Source organism: Castor canadensis, chromosome 14 (assembly GCF_047511655.1).
Source record: "Castor canadensis chromosome 14, mCasCan1.hap1v2, whole genome shotgun sequence".
NCBI lineage: Eukaryota > Metazoa > Chordata > Mammalia > Rodentia > Castoridae > Castor > Castor canadensis.
Genome location: NC_133399.1, coordinates 2287741 through 2311512, shown reverse-complemented (window position 1 = coordinate 2311512; position 23772 = coordinate 2287741). Strand labels below are relative to the sequence as shown.

The 23772-nt window shown below is 39.6% G+C and overlaps 1 pseudogene; it reads right to left on the bottom strand.

The window, feature by feature from the left end:
- Positions 1 to 9014: 9014 nt before the first annotated feature.
- On the bottom strand, positions 9015 to 12629 carry LOC141416608 (serine/threonine-protein phosphatase 4 regulatory subunit 2 pseudogene; annotated as a pseudogene).
- Positions 12630 to 23772: the final 11143 nt, after the last annotated feature.

Genomic DNA, 23772 nt, shown 5'->3' with positions numbered 1-23772 from the left:
TTTTCTTTCCAGGTCCTGATCAGCACATAATCACCAGGCTGGTCAGGTGTACAGGAAAGTCAAGTGGAAGAGCCTGTATTAACAATCCCTTTTTCCTAAGAGAAAGCAAGATAGTTGACAATCCAAGTATATAATTTTTGAGGAAATAGTCTTTAGTTTCAAAGTTAGGCACATCAGTAGCAGAGATGAGGTAAGGATGTCCATAAAACATTTCATAAGGGGAGAGGTCAACGTCCTTCTGAGGGACTGTCCTAATCCTGAGTAGTGCCAGGGGAAGGCATTTAATCCAAGGTAATCTGGTCTCTAAGTCTAATTTAGTGAGCTGATATTTAAGTCTGATTCATTCTTTCAACTGTCCCTGAGGAAGCTGGATGCCAGGGAGCATGATATTCCAATTTGACTTCGATAGCCTTCAGAACTCCCTTGAAGAAGTTGGGAGTGAAGTAACTCCCATTGTCTGAGTATATATTTTCTTCAACTTCAAACCTTGGGATGATGTGTTGTAGTAATACCCTAATTACATTCATAGCAGTTGCCGCCAGGTGAGGGATGGGCTTGACCCACTGAGTGAGATGGTGTACAATAACAAGGAGGTATTTAAGATGACCTATTTTGGGCATCTCAGTGTAATCCACCTGAATGCTTTGGAAGGGTCACAACCTGGGGTTTCTATCTCAAGCTGGTCTCTGTCGCAGGACTTGCTTGCTCATTTTTCAACCAGTAAGACACCTTTCCAATACTTGTTTGGGTAGTGTGTAGGATCATATATACCCATAAGCTTGCAAAACTGTATCACTCATGGGCTGGGTTCACCAATGGCTACCCTGATGGAGAGAGGCAAGGAGTTCTCTCACTGGGACTTTGAGATCATTTCCCTTTCATTGGAACAAACCAATTTTCTCTGTTCTGTCCTGATTGACCCAATATTTTTTGTTGTTCATCCTTAGGAGAGGTGAATTTAGTGTTAACAGGAGAAGCAGGAAGGTGTGGAAGACCAAAACCTTGGAGGTGAAAGCAGCCTGTTTTGCTGTCTCATTTGTGAGAGAATTTCTCTGAGCTTCAAAGTTTACCCCTTTTGGTGATCTCACACATGGACTATGCCTATTTCTTCAGGTAGTTTTAGGCTCTCCAGTATTTGTTGAAATAATTCCCCATGGACCAAGTCTTGGCCCTTCTTGTTGATTTAACCCCATTCTATCCAGATTTTCCTGAAGGTGTGGACCACACCCAATGCTTATTTTGAATCAGTGTATATGGTACCTTCTTTGTCCTTTAAGTGTTTAAAGACCTGATTAAGAACAAATAATTTGCAAGTCTGTACTGAAAAATTGTTAGGGAGTCGGACTGATTTTATTATAGTCGTGGCTTCCCCAGCTACAATGGCATATCCGTTATGTCTTTTTCCCTCAATTGCCCAAGAGGATACATCCACAAAGAAATGGAGCCTGGTCTGGAAAGGAGTTTTCCCAAGGTCTGGCCTTTCCTTTGGTATTCTCTAAACATTTGTTTGGGAACTCCTCCCTCCTGCTTTTCAACCAAGAAAGTGGCTGGATTTAGGGCCTCATTAGTAGTTAAAGTCAGGTCATCCTTTTCTAGCAATAGAGATTCATACTTTAGGATTCTGGTATCTATCAGCCATCTAACCACCTTTGCTTTAAGATCATTCTATAACTTGATGGAGACTGCTAATAGTTAGACTTCCCCCAAAGGAGATTTTCCTATTTTCTTTGCCTAGAATGGCTGTAGCGTCTACTGCTTGAATGCACTCAGGTGACAAGATCTATTAATTTATTTATTTATTTTTCATAACATTAATATTTATTGCTTTATATGAATACTGTATTGAAGGCCCAAGCATTCAGTTACAACACAGAAATTATACAATTATATATCACTTCACAAAGGAAGTAAACACATTACATTCTACAAAATCTACTTTACAGAAATTTAAAATTTCTTTTTTTTTTAAAAGTGATGTATTTATTTATTTATTTCATTTTTCTTTTATTATTCATATGTGCATACAAGGCTTGGTTCATTTCTCCCCCCTGCCCCCACCCCCTCCCTTACCACCCACTCCGCCCCCTCCCTCTCCCCCCCAATACCCAGCAGAAACCACCTTGACCCTATTTCTAATTTTGCTGTAGAGAGAGCACAAGCAATAATAGGAAGGAACAAGGGTTTTTGCTGGCCGAGACAAGGACAGCTATACAGGGCATTGACTCACATTGATTTCCTGTGTGTGTGTGTTACCTTCTAGGTTAATTCTTTTTGATCCAACCTTTTCTCTAGTACCTGTTCCCCTTTTCCTATTGGCCTCAGTTGCTTTAAGGTATCTGCTTTAGTTTCTCTGCATTAAGGGCAACAAATGCTAGCTAGTTTTTTAGGTGTCTTACCTATCCTCACCCCTCCCTTGTGTGCTCTCGCTTTTACCATGTGCTCATAGTCCAATCCCCTTGTTGTGTTTGCCCTTGATCTAATGTCCACATATGAGGGAGAACATACGATTTTTGGTTTTTTGAGCCAGGCTAACCTCACTCAGAATGATGTTCTCCAATTCCATCCATTTACCAGCGAATGATAACATTTCGTTCTTCTTCATGGCTGCATAAAATTCCATTGTGTATAGATACCACATTTTCTTGATCCATTCGTCAGTGGTGGGGCATCTTGGCTGTTTCCATAACTTGGCTATTGTGAATAGTGCCACAATAAACATGGGTGTGCAGGTGCCTCTGGAGTAACAGTCTTTTGGGTATATCCCCAAGAGTGGTATTGCTGGATCAAATGGTAGATCGATGTCCAGCTTTTTAAGTAGCCTCCAAATTTTTTCCAGAGTGGTTGTACTAGTCTACATTCCCACCAACAGTGTAAGAGGGTTCCTTTTTCCCCGCATCCTCGCCAACACCTGTTGGTGGTGGTGTTGCTGATGATGGCTATTCTAACAGGGGTGAGGTGGAATCTTAGTGTGGTTTGAATTTGCATTTCCTTTATTGCTAGAGATGGTGAGCATTTTTTCATGTGTTTTCTGGCCATTTGAATTTCTTCTTTTGAGAAAGTTCTGTTTAGTTCACTTGCCCATTTCTTTATTGGTTCATTAGTTTTGGGAGAATTTAGTTTTTTAAGTTCCCTATATATTCTGGTTATCAGTCCTTTGTCTGATGTATAGTTGGCAAATATTTTCTCCCACTCTGTGGGTGTTCTCTTCAGTTTAGAGACCATTTCTTTTGATGAACAAGAGCTTTTTAGTTTTATGAGGTCCCATTTATCTATGCTATCTCTTAGTTGCTGTGCTGCTGGGGTTTTGTTGAGAAAGTTCTTACCTATACCTACTAACTCCAGAGCATTTCCTACTCTTTCTTGTATCAACTTAAGAGTTTGGGGTCTGATATTAAGATCCTTGATCCATTTTGAGTTAATCTTGGTATAGGGTGATATACATGGATCTAGTTTCAGTTTTTTGCAGACTGCTAACCAGTTTTCCCAGCAGTTTTTGTTGAAGAGGCTGCTATTTCTCCATCGTATATTTTTAGCTCCTTTGTCAAAGATAAGTTGCTTATAGTTGTGTGGCTTCATATCTGGGTCCTCTATTCTGTTCCACTGGTCTTCCTGTCTGTTTTTGTGCCTGTACCATGCTGTTTTTATTGTTGTTGCTTTGTAATATAGTTTGAAGTCAGGTATTGTGATACCTCCAGCATTGTTCTTTTGACTGAGTATTGCCTTGGCTATTCGTGGCCTCTTGTGTTTCCATATAAATTTCACAGTAGATTTTTCAATCTCTTTAATGAATGTCATTGGAATTTTGATGGGAATTGCATTAAACATGTAGATTACTTTGGGGAGTATCGACATTTTTACTATGTTGATTCTACCAATCCATGAGCATGGGAGATCTCTCCACTTTCTATAGTCTTCCTCAATCTCTTTCTTCAGAAGTGTAGTTTTCCTTGTAGAGGTCTTTCACATCTTTTGTTAGGTTTACACCTAGGTATTTGATTTTGTTTGAGGCTATTGTAAATGGAATTGTTTTCATACATTCTTTTTCCGTTTGCTCATTGTTAGTGTATAGAAATGCTAATGATTTTTCTATGTTGATTTTATATCCTGCTACCTTGCTATAGCTATTGATGATGTCTAGAAGCTTCTGAGTAGAGTTTTTTGGGTCTTTAAGGTATAGGATCATGTCGTCTGCAAATAGGGATATTTTGACAGTTTCTTTACCTATTTGTATTCCTTTTATTCCTTCTTCTTGCCTAATTGCTCTGGCTAGGAATTCCATTACTATGTTGAATAGGAGTGGAGATAGTGGGCATCCTTGTCTGGTTCCTGATTTTAGAGGGAATGGTTTTAATTTTTCTCCATTAAGTATAATGCTGGCTGTAGGTTTGTCATATATAGCTTTTATAATGTTGAGGAACTTTCCTTCTATTCCTAGTTTTCTTAGAGCTTTTAGCATGAAATGATGTTGGATCTTATCAAAGGCTTTTTCTGCATCTATTGAGATGATCAAGTGGTTTTTGACTTTGCTTCTGTTAATGTGGTTTATTACGTTTATTGATTTTCGTATGTTGAACCACCCCTGCATCCCTGGGATGAAGCCTACTTGGTCATGGTGAATAATCTTTTTGATGTGTTGCTGAATTCGGTTTGTCATTTTTTTGTTGAGGATTTTTGCATCAATGTTCATTAAGGAGATTGGCCTATAGTTCTCCTTTTTGGAGGTGTCTTTGCCTGATTTTGGGATAAGTGTAATACTGGCTTCATAAAATGTGTTTGGCAGTTTTCCTTCCCTTTCTATTTCGTGGACCAGTTTAAGGAGGGTTGGTATCAGTTCTTCTTTAAAGGTCTGATAAAATTCAGCAGAGAATCCATCAGGTCCTGGACTTTTCTTTTTGGGGAGACTCTTGATTGCTGCTTCAATTTCATTTTGTGTTATAGGTCTATTCAGGTGATTAATTTCCTCTTGGTTCAGTTTTGGATGATCATATGTATCTAGAAAACTGTCCATTTCTTTTAGATTTTCAAATTTATTTGAATATAGGTTCTCAAAGTAGTCTCTGATGATTTCCTGGACTTCTATGGTGTTTGTTGTTATCTCCCCTTTTGCATTCCTAATTCTACTAATTTGGGTTTTTTCTCTCCTCATTTTAGTCAGGTTTGCCAGGGGTCTATCGATCTTGTTTATTTTTTCAAAGAACCAACTTTTTGTTTCATTAATTCTTTGTATGGTTTTTTTGGTTTCTATTTTGTTGATTTCAGCTCTTATTTTTATTATTTCTCTCCTTGTATTTGTTTTGGGATTTGCTTGTTCTTGTTTTTCTAGGAGTTTGAGATGTATCATTAGGTCATTGATTTGGGATCTTTCAATCTTTTTAATATATGCACTCATGGCTATAAACTTTCCTCTCAAGACTGCCTTAGCTGTGTCCCATAGGTTCCGGTAGGTTGTGTTTTCATTTTCATTGACTTCCAGGAACTTTTTAATTTCCTCTTTTATTGCATCAATGATCCATTCTTCATTAAGTAATGAGTTATTTAGTTTCCAGCTGTTTGCATGTTTTTTGTCTTTACTTTTGTTGTTGAGTTCTACTTTTACTGCATTGTGGCCAGATAGTATGCACGGTATTATTTCTATTTTCTTATATTTGCTGAGGCTTGCTTTGTGCCCTAGGATATGATCTATTTTGGAGAAGGTTCCATGGGCTGCTGAGAAGAATGTATATTGTGTAGAGGTTGGATGAAATGTTCTGTAGACATCTACTAGGTCCACTTGATCTATTGCATATTTTAGATCTTGGATTTCTTTATTGAGTTTTTGTTTGGATGACCTATCTATTGATGATAATGGAGTGTTAAAGTCTCCCACAACCACTGTGTTGGCATTTATATATGCTTTTAGGTCTTTCAGGGTATGTTTGATGAAATTGGGTGCGTTGACATTGGGTGCGTACAGATTGATGATTATTATTTCCTTTTGGTATATTCCCCCTTTTATTAGTATGGAATGTCCTTCTTTATCTCGTTTGATCAATGTAGGTTTGAAGTCTACCTTGTCAGAGATAAGTATTGCTACTCCTGCTTGTTTTCGGGGGCCATTGGCTTGGTAAATCTTCTTCCAGCCTTTCATCCTAAGCATATGCTTATTTCTGTCAGTGAGATGAGTCTCCTGTAAGCAACAAATTGTTGGATCTTCTTTTTTAATCCATTTTGTCAAATGGTGTCTTTTGATGGGTGAATTAAGTCCATTAACATTAAGCATTAGTACTGATAGGTATGTGGTGATTCCTGCCATTTAGCTGTCTTAGTTGTTTGAAGGTTTGATTGTGTGTACCTAACTTGATGTTACTCTCTACTGTCTTGCTTTTTCTTAGCCTGTGGTTTGGTGCTGCCTGCCTTTTCATGGTTAAGTTGGGTGTCACTTTCTGTGTGCAGGATCCCTTGCAAAATCTTTTGTAATGGTGGCTTTGTGGTCACATATTGTTTTAGTTTCTGCTTATCATGGAAGACTTTTATTGCTCCATCTATTTTGAATGATAGCTTTGCTGGGTAGAGTATCCTGGGGTTGAAGTTATTTTCTTTCAGTGCCCGGAAGATCTCACCCCACGCTCTTCTTGCTTTTAATGTTTCTGTTGAGAAGTCTGCTGTGATTTTGATGGGTTTACTTTTGTATGTTACTTGTTTTTTTCTCTCTTACAGCCTTCAATATTCTTTCCTTAGTGTCTGAACTTGTTGTTTTAATGATGATATGTCGTGGAGTAGTTCTATTTTGATCTGGTCTGTTTGGTGTCCTGGAGGCCTCTTGCATCTGTATGGGAATATCTTTCTCTAGATTTGGGAAATTTTCCATTATTATTTTGTTGAATATATTATGCATTCCCTTCGCTTGCACCTCTTCTCCTTCTTCGATGCCCATGATTCTCAAGTTTGGTCTTTTGATAGAGTCAGTGAGTTTTTGCATTTTCTTTTCATAGGTCTTCAGTTGTTTAATTAATAGTTCTTCGGTTTTTCCTTTAATTACCATTTCATCTTCAAGTTCTGAGATTCTGTCTTCTATTTGTTCTATTCTGCTGGATTGGCCTTCCATTTTGTTTTGCAGTTCTGTTTCGTTCTTTTTTTCTGAGGTTTTCCATATCCTGGCAGTTTTCTTCTTTATTGTTGTCTATTTTTGTCTTGAGTTCATTAATCCATTTATTCATTGTGTTCTCTCTTTCACTTTGGTGTTTATACAGTGCTTCTATGGTTTCCTTTATTTCTTCTTTTGCTTTTTCAAGTTCTCTATTTTTATTGTCTTGGAATTTCTTGAGTGTCTCCTGTACATTTTGGTTGACCCTATCCAGTATCATCTCTATAAAAATCTCATTGATTACTTGTAGTATGTCTTCTTTTAAATTATTCTTGTGGGCTTTATTGGGTCCTTTGGCATAGTTTATCTTCATTTTGTTGGAGTCTGGATCTGAGTTTCTGTTCTCTTCATTCCCCTCTGGTTCCTGTACTAATTTTTTGCTGTAGGCAAACTGGTTTCCCTGTTTTTTCTGTCTTCCCGTCATTGTCCTTGGTGTTGTTAATGTCCCTGTACTGTGTGTGATTAAGTATTTTCTAGCTTGTAATAATAACAATGGTAATATTTAGAATGGAAGAGTGAGCTGAGATGGAAAGCAAGAAGTTAAAGAAAAGGAGAAAACAAATATACAGACAAGAGGGAGAAAGCAGAACAAGGTATCAGACAAGAGAGTTTCAAAGGTATAAACAGGGAGTGTTAGTGTACTAATCAACAGTAAGCTGAACAGACATTAGAGAGACAGAGAGAGGATTGAAAATCAAAGATAAAAAAATAAAAAATAAGTAAATGGAAGTAATATCTATACATAAAAATGAATTAAAATAAAATGGAAAATAGAAAATTAAAAAAAAAAACCAAAAAACTTCCAAGTTTATATGCAATGCAGTTTCAGTCTTAATAATTTGGGTGTCCGTCTCAATCTCCAGTCCTGGAGTTGGTGCCTCAGATGTTGTTCTGTAGTTGTCTCATCAAAGGGGATGCATAAAGTAGAACAAAACTACACACTCACATACACACACACACACAAAAGAAAAAAAAAAAAGCCCCACCAAGTGTCCCCAGTTCAAATGCAATACAGTTTCAGTCAGTTTTTCGGCTTGCAGGTGTAATTCGGTTGTTCTCTCATCAAAGGTAGGGAGAAAAAGAAAAAAAAGCGTCTGGAGACAGTTCTGAGAGTGGTGTCTGCAACTGTGGCTTGCCTGCCTGCTGCTCTCAGCCTGTAGCTGGCTGCGTTATTTATGCAGATCTCTGGGGTGAGCCTAGCACTCAGCTGGTCCCACAGGCTTTGTTTGCTCAGAGTTCTCCTGTGCGGGAGCCTCTGCTACAGGCTTTCCCCTTTCCAAGCACTGGGAAAGGTGACACTGCCCCGTGTTGTCAGGCCTGCGTGTTTATTTACTGTTCATGCGGGAGGTGGGTGTTCCTCCCCTCTCCTCTGAAGTTTTCCTCCCACTGCCACTTTCAGCAGCTTTCCTGCTCCTGCTTACTGGGCAGTGCTGCTGCTCCTGCCGGCCGCCATGTTTGTTTACAGTTCATGTGGGAAGTGGGTCTTTCCTCCTCCACTCTCACAAGCGTCCCCGCTCCTGGTTGCTGGCGCGCCCTGCTCCCGCCAGAGGCTCTCCGGCCCGCCCGGCTCGTTTATTTACAGTCCCGGGAAGGATTCCCTTCCCCCAATCTTCAGCGCTCAGGGCGCCCCACCCTCTTTCCAGCGTGTCTTAACTGTTCTTATTGCTTAGTACTCAGTTTCTCTTTTTTTCCCGGGTGGAGGTCAGTCTGTCCAGGGGGCTATGCTGCTCTGGCCCAGGCTTGTCTGTGGGGTACCGCGGTACCGTGAAGCTCACCTGGTCCGCGTCTTCCCAAGCCGTATGTGCGCCGGCCACTGGCGGCCCCGGGGGCCTCCTCGGTTCTCCGTTTAACGTGAAGTGGAGATTCTCTGCGCCGGCTCTAGCCGCCATCTTGGAATCTCCGAAATTTAAAAATTCTAAATATCAAAAGGTACAGCTGAAGAAACAGGTATAAATTTGGCAGCCAGTAATTTTGACAGGGAAGTTGCAGCTTGCATGACTTTAAATGTGTGAATCTGAAAATATTGAGTTTAAGAGTAATCGTTGTGCTTTGTGTTGATCTGAAAAATAGAACACTGGCTGCCAAGGAAGCACGTTCAAAAATATTTAATTCATTTCAAAATGCCATACAAATTATGGTGGTTTTTATGTACCCCTAAAGCTTCAGTCACCTTAGCTCAGGTACATACATTACTACAGTAATATATTAATTCTTCCAGTACAATGGTGTTTCATACCATTGACATTTGCACACTCTAGAATAATTTAGAAAGAAATGTGATATTTACAATGTTCAGAAACGCAAGCAAAAGGTTAAGGAACCTGCCCAATTCTTTGAGATGGTCTCATGTCAGCAAAATAGCAAGCTAATGCTTGAACACAATTTCCAAGATAAAGCACATTTTCTCATAAATAACGAAGTCTTTTTTTCTCAGGCACCTCGGAAGTATACAAAAGAATTTTAGTTTGAACAGATCTCTTGGAATGTGTTTAACCTGGTATTTCAACAGACAAGATTTCCAGGGTTTCACAAGGGCCAGATCTTATTTGAATTACTCAGAAGAGAAAGAAAATGTCTTCTGAAAGAGGTGAACTCAATCATTACCAATAGAAAAAGTATCCACTGTATTCATCTCTTATAGAAACAGAAAAATATAACATTTCCCCATTAGAATAATATATATATGTATATATGACTTAAAGTTTCATTGTACATAGTCGAACAATAAAATCTGGGAACCAGCATGGAACCCTATAATTCACATGTTAAAATGTTGAAACTATGACCAAAATATGAAAACTGCTAGAGCTGTCAGGAGACAAGACAGAAAGCTTTCTTGCATATGTATGAACTAAATGTAATCATCTTTAAAAGGTTTTCAAAATTATAATTACTTCCAGTTTAAAAACTTTAATTCTAAATTTAAAAAAAAAAATCTATACACAAACCACTGATTTGACCAGATCCCAAAAAAAGGAAAAAAAAAAAAAAAGAGCAGTAAGCAGGACCCAAAGGAGCTGATATTCACAGTTCTTACATGTACAACTCTTTTAGGATTTATTCTTAAAGTACTTTATTTTACAACCTGCTTTTCTTGTAAAACTAAAGGTCCGCTTTATTACATAAAAGTTTTATACAGTGTAAAACCAGAACTGTATGTAAAATACTGTATCTATGTGATTCTACGTAGTTAGTCTTGTTCCATCGGTTCATCTGTGACCTCTGTGGCTTCATCGTCATTTTCCATGGATGATTCTGAAAGAATCTCTCCAGTTTTACTGGAATTGGATCCAACTAATTCTTCTGTCTCGTGGCGGTCAGAGCCACTACTTACAGGGCCTGTGCTTTCACTACCTTCAGAATGTGACTCTCTCAGTTTGAGGCAGCTCAGATTCCTCCATTTGATTATGTTCCTCAGAAGTCTCTTCATTCACAGTTAAGGCATCATCACAGTCTTTGTCTTGATTTTTTCTTTCTGGGATCATTTCTCTTGATGTCATGAGAGACTCTTCTTCCTCCTCTTCCTCTTCGTCCTCCTCTTCTGCACTGTGCTGCCTGGCTCGACTACTTTCTTTGTCTTTTTCCTGAGGTGAGGATGCTTGTCTTCTCCCTTCCACCGTAACTGAAGGAACTTCCCTGGAAGTGGTCTGGCTGGCCATCTCTCTGACTCCACCTTCCTTGTGGAACCTGAGTGTTTTGACCTCATGGCCCTCAGCTTCCACGGCATCTTCATCTGGATGCTTATTTTTCACAGAGGTCACTGAGGAAACTTCTGATTCAGATGCTGGAGAATCACTGTGGCTTTTCTCTTCATTTTGCTGTACATTTGACTCTTTGCTGTCAGTGCTCTCAGGCAAACCATTTGTTGTCAAAGGGGCTGACAAAGAAACCTTTGGTCGATTAAGTGGCCTGGGTGTTCCAGGCCCATTTATATTAGACCTATCCGTATAGCTTGGTGAGTTTCCAGGAAACATAACACCATTCATTCGATTTAAACAATTGGAACTGTTTTTCTCTGAGGAAGGATATACACAGCTAACAACCATCACATTCTTTTCTACTCCTCTGAGAAACTTGTCTGTTCCTGTATAGTTTCTTCTTGGATCTGTTACTAATTCACATAGTCGCTGAATAGTAAAAGGGATACCATTAAATCCAGTGACAATTTTCTGTATCCTTTCCTTCATTTCATCAAAAGGAATATATTCGACATTAGGGTTGGGAGGACCTCTTGGTTCAGGAGCTGAAGTTCTGAAATCATCCATCACTTTCTCCAGTTTGAAAATAAAACAGCCTTTAAATTGAGACCACTGATCCTCGTCCCTGGCATCAATGAGGCCGTGGCGCCTGTGACTGACGAGGAGCAGGGGCTGTACGACTGCATCGACTTTGACATGGAGGAGTACGCCAGGGATGTGGGGGCTAAGACCCTTCTGCACGGCTGCAAGAAAGACATCCTGATGCACTGGTGGCGGTACCCATCCCTCTCCCTCCATGGCATCGAAGGTGCCTCCTCTGGGTCGGGGGCCAAGACTGTGATTCCTAGGAAGGTGATTGGCAAATTCTCCATCAGGCTTGTGCCAGACATGATCCCTGAAGTTGTCAGTGAGCAGGTTACAAGCTACTTGACCGAGAAGTTTGCTGAGCTGCACAGCCCCAACAGCTTTAAGGTGTACATGGGCCATGGTGGGAAGCCCTGGGTGTCTGACTTCAATCACCCTCATTACATGGCTGGGAGAAGAGCGATGAAAGCAGTCTTTGGTGTTGAACCTGACTTGACCAGGGAAGGTAGCAGCATTCCTGTGACCTTGACCTTTCAGGAGGCCACAGGCAGGAATGTCATGCTGTTACCAGTGGGGTCGGCAGATGATGGTGCCACTCTCAGAATGAAAAGCTGAACAGGCGTAACTACATAGAAGGAACCAAGATGCTGGCCGCGTATCTGCATGAGGTGTCTCAGCTGAAGGACTGAGTAGACAGAATTACAGGCATGAGCCACCAGCGCCTGGCTTCAGCTGAAGGACTGAGAAGCCAGCTCCCTGTGGAGGCCTGAGTGTGACCAGAAGGAGTCCTGCCCTCTGCCCTCTTCTGGTTTTCTTGGGAAAAATCAAAGTCCCTCCCCCACTTTTCCTTGTCTGCACGGACTTCCAAGAACAGACACTGCAGGTCCAGCTGTCAGACAGCTAGAATTAGCCTGTACTGAACAGCTGGAAATGTTCAGTGCTGGTGGCTTAGCAGGGCCAGCTGACCAACACCCAGGGAGGTGCTCAGTGGTGGCTAGTGTGACTTCACCTCTAGAAAAGCAGCCAGCATCCCAAAGCACCAGCTCTATAGGGAGTGCTGGCTGTCACACAGGGCTGCTTGTCTTTGCCTTCTGTATCAGGTGATGCACACTTAGGATATTCAGAAAGGAAATGAGAAAATTCAGGGGCTTCTTACTCCATGATACCCTCTTTGTGACCAGTCGCTGTCCTGTGGTCCTGTCCTTTGGCGTCCCCTCCTCTGTTATAACCCCTCAGAGCCTAACCCAACAGTCCCAGTGGAAGAACCATCCCATGTCGGCGTACACTGCTGAATAAAGTGAAAACTGACCTCTGAAAATAAATAAATAAATAAAAATAAATTGAGACCACTGAATCATTGTTTCTCCAGTCTTGGCTATATGACAAAGAAACTGATCCAAAACAGGACAAACTTCCTTTTTCCCCCCTCTTCGCAAAATCTTTCAGCGCCTCCTGCAGCCTCTCCAGAGTCCCTCGCAGCCTCCGCCTCCCTCCGCGGGTCTCCCGAGGACCGGAACACCTCCCCCCACCCCCCACCCCCGACGCCCTCCCCCTCCCTCGCACACCCAAGGGAGCCGGGGGAAGCGAGCGACAGAGCGAGACCGAGAGAGCGAACACCTCCCCGAGCCGCCACCACCAGCCCTCCATCATGGCGCCCGGCACGTCACCGATCTATGAATTTAGATAAGAATGCCACAGGTTGACATTGACCCCTATGTTTTTGGGTTAGTACTGCAAGGGAAACTCCTTTTTTTTTACATTTACAAAGAGGTGAAAGGGCTGTTCAAGGCTAGCACCTGGCCTGTGATAAGGGCTTGTTTTATGTCATCTATTAGTGGCCAAAAATCTTATGTTGTCCCTCATATGTGGATCATAAGCCTAAAACAAATGCAGTAATAGTATTGGATGTGGGTCACACACAAAGGGAAGAACACACACAGGAAGAATAAGGAAAGGGAAGGAAACCTAAAACTTGAAAGTGGTTGACGTGTGCAGTTAGAGGAGTGAATAAAGTAATCTTAAACTGGCAGACGCCACTATGGGAAGGTGACAGAGGAGTAGTGAAGAGGCCTGGTAGAGAAGAACCAATTTGGGTTATAATACACATATGCATGGAAGGAATGCTAGGGATCTCTCTGTATAGCAAACTTTACCTCAACCTAGCAAATATGCTGTTTCCTTCTTCTTATCTCTTAGGTTTTCTCCTCAACAAATTTGGAGAAGAGGTCAGAACAGGTTCTGCTTGGAAGCAAGGGTGGTGAGAGGGATGGGGATGGATGGTGGGGAGGAGGGGGAGAGATGGCTCAAACAATGTATACATATATGAATAAATGTATAAACAGTTTTTTAAAAGATTGTTTTTTAGGTACAGATTTGTTTTCTCCTCAACAAATTTGGAGAAGAGGTCAGAACAGGTTCTGCTTGGAAGCAAGGGTGGTGAGAGGGATGGGGATGGATGGTGGGGAGGAGGGGGAGAGATGGCTCAAACAATGTATACATATATGAATAAATGTATAAACAGTTTTTTAAAAGATTGTTTTTTAGGTACAGATAAAACAACTGTATTTGACCATTCTTTGTTTGTTTTTCCCTTTAGTATGGGGACTATCATCCCAATATTTTAGCATCATTCCTAGAGTGACATCAGAGGGTATTTTATACTGGACCTATGTTTGTTGGCCTCTTTCTTGCTGCCTTTATTTCCCATTTCTCCCTTTGATTGACTGTGCTTTAGCTGTTTGCCAGGAGCTCAAACCACCTCTCCCTTTTGCCTCGGAAGTTTCTTGCACTCTGATTCTCTTTCACTTTGTCTGTCTCCAGATGCATCCCTTGCGGGCATCTCTTGGTAGCTGGCAGGTCAGTATAATCTCCTGACCTGGATTAGATTTCAGAATCTAATTCCACATTAAACAGTATGAGGGTTCCCCAGAACTGTGGATGAGGACTCAACATTTACTCCATGTCTCCCAACATATCTAATTCACACATCATGCAGCCTCAAATATCCCAACTACAAAGATATTACTTGGTCACCCTCATGACATTTCTTGTCTTGGACTGTGCATAAAATAACATGGTCACTGTGGTCCCTGTCTTCAGAGCTCTTTCACCTGAGTTGTCAAAGAATTCTGGGGTCCGTGTTCTTTCAGATATTTGGGAAGTTGTTCCCAACAGCTGAACCTCAGGATGGCTGCAACCAGGCAGCAGGTTGCACCTCCCTGGGGAAAGGCTGGGGGCACCCCCTTTCCAGTCAGAATGTAAAATCCTGGGTGAACTCCCAAATTGTTGTAATTAAAGACCCTCCAGTGCCAAAAACAAATACATGAGAGAAAGAGAAAATCTTGACAAAGCAATTTCTTTTCATCAAAAGGGTGCAAGCACATATTCACTCTGAGCAGACATGTGAGCACAAAATGTCTGACAGTGGCTCCTCCTTACATCTCCCTGATGCAGTTGTACCTACCCCTTATGTGAGATTTCTCAAGGTCAAAGGTTCACAAACTCTCTCAATTGGCTAATAGGCTTGGGTTATGGGTTAAGGCACATGGTTTGGCAGGCAATTTTCAGAGACAATGGATCTGTACAAGAATCTGGAAAAAGAAACAGGAACTCTTTAAACAATGCAAGTCACTTATGATGGCAACCTGAGGAATTAAAGAAATGATCATTTTTCTGACATTATGAGGAAGTAGGCTTCAAATGAAAAGCAGAGCACCAGTTATATAAAACAATGAAACAGCTACAGAAGGATAAGAGGCAGGGCAGGAGAGGTGAGTTGGGGAGTAAGAGAAACAGGGAGGACCAATTTTAAATACCATGAGGAAACAAATAGGAAAAAAACTTCAACATCAGAAGTCATCACTACCATGCAAGTGACAGCATACAAAGAAACTGATTAGTGCTAAAAGGTCAAGTATAATCAATTAGAACATTCCAAGTACTGGCAAAGAACACAATAAGCAAACATCCATAAAAGATCAGATGACAAATCCATACACAATCAAAACTTCCTACTAAATTTAAACTATGCATAATGTACAGAGCAGGGATCCCTTAGTACCCCCTTAAAAGGAAATTCTATTGAGAATGGAATAAGGATAGGTAACTTTATATAATTAAAATGTACAAAATGTTTTGGGTCCACCTCATCATTAGGGATGTGGTTTATGGCCTTGAGTATTTTTTAAGTAAAAATCTATTGCTCCAGGAACTGTTGTCATACACCCACCTTAACATGAGTGGGACACTCAGAATCATTTAGTGGCATCTTGGTACCTTGTTAGGATATTTCAATCTTTGGTGAATGTGAGTTGGGCAGTTTTAATTACAATGTGCATTCTCAGAAGTCCATTATAGGTTTGTTCTGTATAACCACATGGTTACTGCCTAACTGCTACCCATGAAATCTCTCCAAAATGTTTCTTTCCTTAATGAACATTGCTTCACTCTCACTCTACTTTTGTGTCTTCCCTAAGCTCACTTCACACAAGACATAGGTACTAAGAATGGACACACTTGTAACTTTACCAAACATTCAACCAAGAGCCTGAATGGCATAATCTGTGCTGTATTTTTTGCTATCACTTCTGACAACAAATAGATGGTGTTCGTAACAACAACCTCCTCTCAAGCACCAACTGGTGTCATACAATTCAAATACCAACCATACTTAGCACACTCCCTACAATTTCTGGGCATCGGTTCAAAGAAAACACCAGGCCATACCATGTGTTTGTTCTCTGGTCACCAATCACCTTCCTAATGTCATAGATAGGTAGCACCTTGAGACAATTCAGTAGACTAAATTAAACACAGCCTGAATGGGGTTTATCAAACACAACCACATACAATAAAAATTCCCTAGATTCCCTAGAGTTCTCATGAAGAACTCTTAATGGAAAAGAAGGAGGAGTGACAAAGACTGGTAAAGGTACCGCAAGTGGATTGATGTCCAAAACTAGGAATTTGTTAGGAGGCAGAGGACAAAGGGAAGATTGTAGCTCATGTTACAATACAGCTGAAAATCAATAGCAGAAGCATAGTTGCAAAACCTCCAAGAGAGGTTCAATAGAGATGAAAGTGTACATTTTAAATAACATATGTATCTCAAAGGACGTTTAATTATTTTAAAGTACATAAAAACAAATGTACATCATTTTGATTTTGCATGTGAGTTTTTGATTTTGTATACTTTTATTTTTTAATACTTTTGGACACTAATGTCATCACTAGCTACACAGTAAATCCCTCCAAAGCAACAGAAAAGCCTGGAGATACTAAGGAATTTTTGCAATGTTTCAGGACACAAGCTTTAAATGCTAACATTCATCATTTTCTTACATAAAAATCCTAAAAACTAGAATTAATTAAAAAACACAACACCACATCCACAGTACAGACAGAAAGGAAACCATGTCATGTAATATTTAAAACATACAACATCAGAGGTACTAAATATGATCAAGATATTATCAAAAAAAATAAATTAGGTCATTCAAATTTGACAAGCAACACAAAACAAACACAAATCAAAAAAAAGTCTCATGATGAATTCATATGGTAAAAATCTATGTATCTTTGTATCAAGAATTTTTACAGAAATCTGTATGAAATATATGAAACATTAGAACTTGGGGACAAAATCAACAAGATCAGTCAACAACAAAGAGTGAATTTTCACTCACATTTCATAAGGAGATGAGAGAGTGAGTAAACAGGGTAACTGTAGCCTTCCATGCCATCATGTATGCAACAGAATGTAAAGTATACCACATACCAAAACAAACTCTCAAATCAACAAACCTTTCCTTTGAGCAGGCAGATCCCAGGAGTTGCTGGTTTGTTCAGTGTTACAATCTTCAAATGGAAACATCAACCACATCTGCATGTACAGAACTTACTACTCCTTATTGTCACTGTAACTTACTACCTATTTCCAATCCTCTCTCCATTCCTTCCTACCTGGTATGCTTGGGACCAGTATTCACAAATGGCAAGGCTAATATGTGAGGGATTTTGTCTCTTGCTTGGGACTATTGGAAGGTGTTGGCACATGGAATAGGTAGGGATCAGTATGAGTGTCAGATCTTTGGAGATAGGCTTTCAAGGGAGTTCATTGGATCCTACGTTTCTCTGCCTCTGCTCTTTTGCTCCCTGGCATGATGTGAATTGTTTTGCTCCATGACATGCTTCCCACACTAAGTGCTTCCTGGCTCCCTGATTAAAACTAACATAGCTATTTGATCAGATATGGTATTTCAAAACTGTCTAAAACAACTTTAATCTTGTAGTTTCGTTCTTCATGAGTCCGTCATAGTGTGGATAGTCATTGATAAATTCTTTCCTCATCCCCCAGCATCTGGTAACTGATATTCTGAACTTGAGAAGATCAATGTGCAGGTCATTTTCAACACCACTTTTCTTTCTGTGGTCTTCTTTTCCAGTTTTTCAGTCATCACATTCCATCTTCTGAACATCTCACCATTATTAGCAGTAGGGTCATCTTCTCTCACAGGCTTTTCAGCTTTCTGCCTAAGCAGAGTCCCCAACTGTGTAGCCACCACTTCTCCCATTTATGGCTCCTTGTGTAACCTTCCTATAATTTACTCATGGGAATATTCATGATCTTCCTTTCCTATATATTCTTCTCACAACTTACCCTACATTTATACACATTTCTCTCATTTCAGAAACTGGTCTTTTCCTAAGACATATCATCTTTAAAGTCAAAATTTATGAATACCAAAGCATTTTTTGCAGGCAAAATAGTTTTCTTGATAGTTTCTGGATGACACTGATATAATACCCTCTTTATGTGGCACCATTTTTTCTTGTTAGTATCAGAATGTAACTTATTTTTCCTCATATTTTTCAAGGTTCACAGTGAAAGAGATGTATCAGGTGAAGGAATTCTCTGGACAGTTTCTTCTACATATGACTGTACACATAAATTTCTTTTCTATGATATTCCAAAACTACATTAATTTGCTTTCTATATTTCTATATTGTACTTTGTGATTATACAGATATTTTTATGTTTTATATGTTCATAGATATTGCTTTCCTTTTATGCATATCTATACTAAATAAATTTAAATTAGTGTCTTTGAATGTAATATTATCAGTATACTTTTACTTCCTTGTATCTATATATAATGTGTACATAAATCTATGTAGGATGAGTTTTTGTCTATTCTTTGATGACTGTATTTTAAAAAGATATGACAGTGGTGTGAACTATTTAGGAAAAGGATGGGGAGAAGCAGGAAAAAAGTGTAGTGACAGAGTGGATATGAGTAAATTACATTATATACCTGTAAGAAAATATTACACTGAAACTAATTAATTTCAACAATTAGTACATGCTAATCAAATCTCACTGGTTTACTTACATCCTTTGGTTTGCTTTGTATGTCCTCATGGTCACTGCCTAACTACTACCTATGAAGTCTATTTCAAAGTGTACTCTTTCCTTAAGGAACCTTGCTTCATTGTCACTCTACTTTTGTGTCATGCTTGACTTCATCTCACGTAAGACATAAGTACCAAAAATCCTGAAAGACATCAGTACCAAGAATGGATACTCTGGACACATTACCAAATATTCCTCACAGAGAGTCTGAATGTTGCCTGTGCTGTAAATCTTCATCAGAACTTTGTAAACAAATATGTGTTGTTGTTAGTACCAACTTTCAAACAGTGACTGAGTGTCCTAGAATTCAATTAGGCCACCACCCACACTTAGTGCTCCCACTACAATTTTTGCACATCATTTCAAAACAGACAGCAGGTTCTAGTATGTCTTTACTCTCTCTGGTCACCAGTCACTTCCCTGAATATTTAGAAAGGAAGTACCCTGACACAAACCATTAAAATAATCTCAAGCAATGCCTGAATGGGGCTTATGAAGTACAACCACATGCACACCGAAAGCCTCAGAAATTCAAAAGATTTCAGAATGTCTGTGCTAGAAACTGTCAAAAAAAAAAAGAAAACTTTAAACTGAACTACATACCCACAACATATCTTAAATATGGAAACTCTTTGCCCTATAAGAAAGAATATGAAAGTGTCTTTCTTAGAAGTAGAGGTAGTAAATAACATGTTTTGTAGATATCACTTTGTTAAAATTCATAGTATTGTACCTTGGAAATGGAATAATGACTGCTTCTCAGAGCAGTGCACATTATATTTGTGCTGGCTCAGGGAGGGAGGGAGAAAAAATACAAAAGGATTTGTACCAATTTGTGTTTCATGTAGCAAGATTGATTATCCCTTCCATCTATGCATTTTGTTTTATTTTTCTATGTTTATTGTGTAAATACAGGACAGGTGGGTCCCAATATACAACACCTATTCTGATTTCTAGGTGTTAAAGAGGTTGTCAGTGATGCCAAAAGTATAGTTAGAACACTTTTTGTTAACAGTCATAAGAAAAACATTCTTAAACTACTTAGGAAATGAAATTATAGAAACCCCTGGAATATTACAGATACCTAAAGCTGATCACTGGGTTGATAGAGATTGGAAGATTCTAAGCTAGATTTTTCCTTTCAAATTATATGCTACTGTGTGCATAGTGGAAAACATCTAGGTTTCCTAGATGTTTTTTTTTTCCATTTTTCTTTTATTATTCATTTTCTAGATGTTTACAATTACATAATGTAAAAATAGAGGGCTAACTCAGTGCCCTTTAAGTATTTTTGATGACTTCATAGGAATGGATGCATTTGGGGCATGAAATTTTTGAACTTGAAGTCTTGGAGAGCATGCTGATGGCTTACTGTGTGGCAGCAGGTTGGGGTGGGGGAAAGGAAGTATGAGGAGAATATGCTGTGTGCCTGTTAGGTTGGTTCAGGTTGTCTACCCATTATTTTATATGCATTTCAGTTCATATTGTTGGTTATTAAAGGATAGTCCTAATGTCCAAATATGTTAATTCCTACATAAATGTTCCTTTGTTAGGTTTTAGGAGGAGTGACCTTTATTAATCCACCCTTTGGAGCCAGTGTGTTTCTTAAGTTAGCCACTGGTGAGAGAGGGCCCTTCCTAGTGTCTCCAAATGTAGATGAATCTTTATCATACCCAAATCCATATGTGCATTTTTATTAAATACTTGGGTTTATTTACAACAACATGTAATATTTGCACATGTCCTGAGGTGACAGAGTATGATAAAAAGTAGAGCTAATAAATTAGCCAACTGGTAAATACAGAAAAGATGCCTCTTGAACATGGAACTCACATGTGTAGTACTTGTTCATTACAGTGGCAGCAGTGGGGCAGAAAGAAGTCTCCAGGGACAGTTATGTGCAGGTGTGCTCAGATTTACAGTTTGATGAGAGCCATTGATTAAATTCTGGCTGTACTACAGAGATACAGTAAGTCACAGGAACATGCTTTTTTGCTAATATTGGAATAGTATAGTTATGATAATGAGCTGTCTTGGAAACTATGCTTCGTGTACTCTGTTGCTTTATGACTCATGGTAAATGGAGAATGCAATTTTATAGCTCCTGCCATTACTTCTGTCTAGAGAGCGGCCCACTTCCATTTATGTCTTCAGTGAAATTTTTGCCCAAGGAAGGAAGGATTATAATTTTTCTCAAATAGCTTGCACTGGTGTTGTATATACTTGGTTATCAAAATATTCGTGTAGCTTTGGAATTTTGAATTGGTGAGCATTCAGAATGTGTGAACAAGCATGTCAGACCATAGGATCTCAGTTACCTATCATGTGGGTACTTGTAGGATTTAGGATTTTCCAACTGTACTGCTTGTGGCTATGGGTGATGATGTTCTTTTCTTCATGTGTTTGTTTCCTTGAATGCACATGTCAACTAAAAAATAAATATTATTTTAAAACCTGAAAATATAAATATATGAGTGTTTTTCTCTCAGTCTGAGTTTCTCAGGCTTGTCTTCATTGGCACAAATTATACTGTCTACCCAACTCCCTGACGGCAAAAGAAAACTGGTGAAATGATTTATCCTAAATATTGTAATGTTCATAAATAGCTGTGATTAATCCTAACTTCCCAATCTTTTCTGCGCTAAGAAAAGAGCATAGAACCAACCCTCTTTCCCTTATCCTCTTAAAAACATCAGGCATTCCACATGCATATTCTAAATGTCCACTTCTTTCTTCAAAACTGATTATGTGGAAAGGTCAGTTCATATATCTTTAAAGTGATATGAAAACATTTTTGAAGTGAAGTTTGACTAACTTCAAACTAAGTCAGCAGAAAAACCCTTCTTTAGTGTCATCATATATAAAAATGACGCTGGGGACCAGTGGTACAGGCCTGTCTTCCTGGTTACTCTGGAGGGAGCCAGTCTGTGCAAAAAGTTTATGAGACCCTATCTAATAAAACCAAGATGAAAACAATATTGGCAGAGTGGCTTAATTGGTAGAGCAGCTACCAAACTAGAGTGACCTCCTGAGATCAAACCCCAGTTCTTCCAGAAGCAAAAAAATGAACAAACAAAAATCCCAAAGAGATCATGATGAGCCAAGCTCCAGTGGCTCATGCCAGTAACATCAGGTACCTGGTAGAATGGGATCAGGAGGATGACAGTCAAGGTCAGTACAGGTAAATATTTTTGAGACCCCTAGCTCCAAAATTACCAGAGGGAAAGTGACTAAAGATGTGGTTCAAGCAGGTGAGTGAATCCTTTGCAAGTGCAAAGCTCTCGGTTCAAACCTCAGACTCCAAACTAAAACAAGCAAAGAAGGAAACAAGCAAGATCGGGATGATCACAGGAGAACACTGATTATGCTAAACTCTATGTCAGTGCTCTCCTAATTTCTTTCTACTGCTGTCTTCTCCTCTCTTTCTGCTTTAAGACATCTGCACATCTTACCTTTGGGGCTTTCCCCCTAATGTAATACTCTAGAAATCATGGCCTAAGCTAATCAGCACTTCATTCTAGACAATGTCTAGAAACAACCAGTGGACAATTGACAGTTAAGTCAGAAGGGCAAAAAGTGTTCCCTCCACTGAGAAGTCAGCCGCAAGTAGATATGAATCCAAACTTCCAATGACCTGACAATATGCTGGATTTGAGGAAATTCAGAGACTTATAGACAGTGCTGAGAAGCATTTCCTGAAGGGACAGGTCATAGAATTTAGCCCATGTTTCTCTTGAACTTCAAGGATCCCAAAGGAAACAAGGTCCAAGTAAAGAAAAAGGAGACATGAGGACAGCATAGCAGCACCAAAACCCTCTCAAACTGCAAAAATATTCAGGATTTTCCCATGACCACTCCTCTATCAACTCAGTCTTGCAGACATGGGTTTGCCTCACAGCAAGAGCTACAGAGTGCAATGAAGTACCTCACAGGCCATAACGTGATTTCCAGTTCACAGCCCAGCCCTACCCTGCAGGAAACTGGAGACCAAAGAGTCCAATAGTGAAATCAGGTCACAGACTCTAGAGCAAAAGGGACCACAGAGCTACTGTAGCTCAGTAGACTAAGAACTGTCTCAGCAGTAGACAAGAGGTAAATATGGCAAACTGCGATGTAACCATTGTAGAAAGTGGACCTCCTACCACTGGCAGTAGCATTGGATGGTTGCTACAGACATATAACAGGTGTTCTGATTGGATAACGGATACAGGGCTGGATTTCCCAAGGCATGAGTGACTGGAAGACCATCCTATATTTGACAAAGTGAATTCAAAATGACAGAATGCAGGGCAGCCCTTGCCAGATCAGGCTTCCTTCCCTGTAAACTTGGGTCAGTTTGTGAGATAACTGCATTCAGCCAAGCTTGTCCTGGCTCTCCAGACCCGGCACCTGCTTCTGATCATACTCACTGGGACTTTCCTTCCTGCATTTTCCTCTTGAAAATGGTACGACAGGTATACTCAGAATTCCAGACTCAATGACCTATTGAGAAAATTCATCATGTCAGTTAAGCAGGGGAGACACAGAAAGGCTAGGACATAGGAAGTCAATGTAGCGTCAATGTTCAAACACTTCTGATTGGAATGAAGCTCATGGCCAGGTTTTTCTCACAGCTCTTGTTTCAATCTAACCATGTTAAGTCAAGGCAATAAGTACACAATACCAAAAATATAATAGATTTTTCATGCAGGGGGAAAATGGATTGATATGATAATTATATTCCACTAAAGATTCAAGAGGATGAAAAGAAAGATTGACTCAAGCAGTAGTGTGCCTGTTTTGTAAGAAGGAAAAAGAGTTAAAATCTCACTCTTATACCCCCATAAATAAAACAGGGCTGGTGGAGTGGCTCAAGTAGTACAAAGCCTGCCTAACAAGCACAAGGCCTTCAGTTGAAGCAACTGTATCGCCTGTAAAAAAAATAAATAAATAAAAAAGGAAAAAAAAGAATGAAA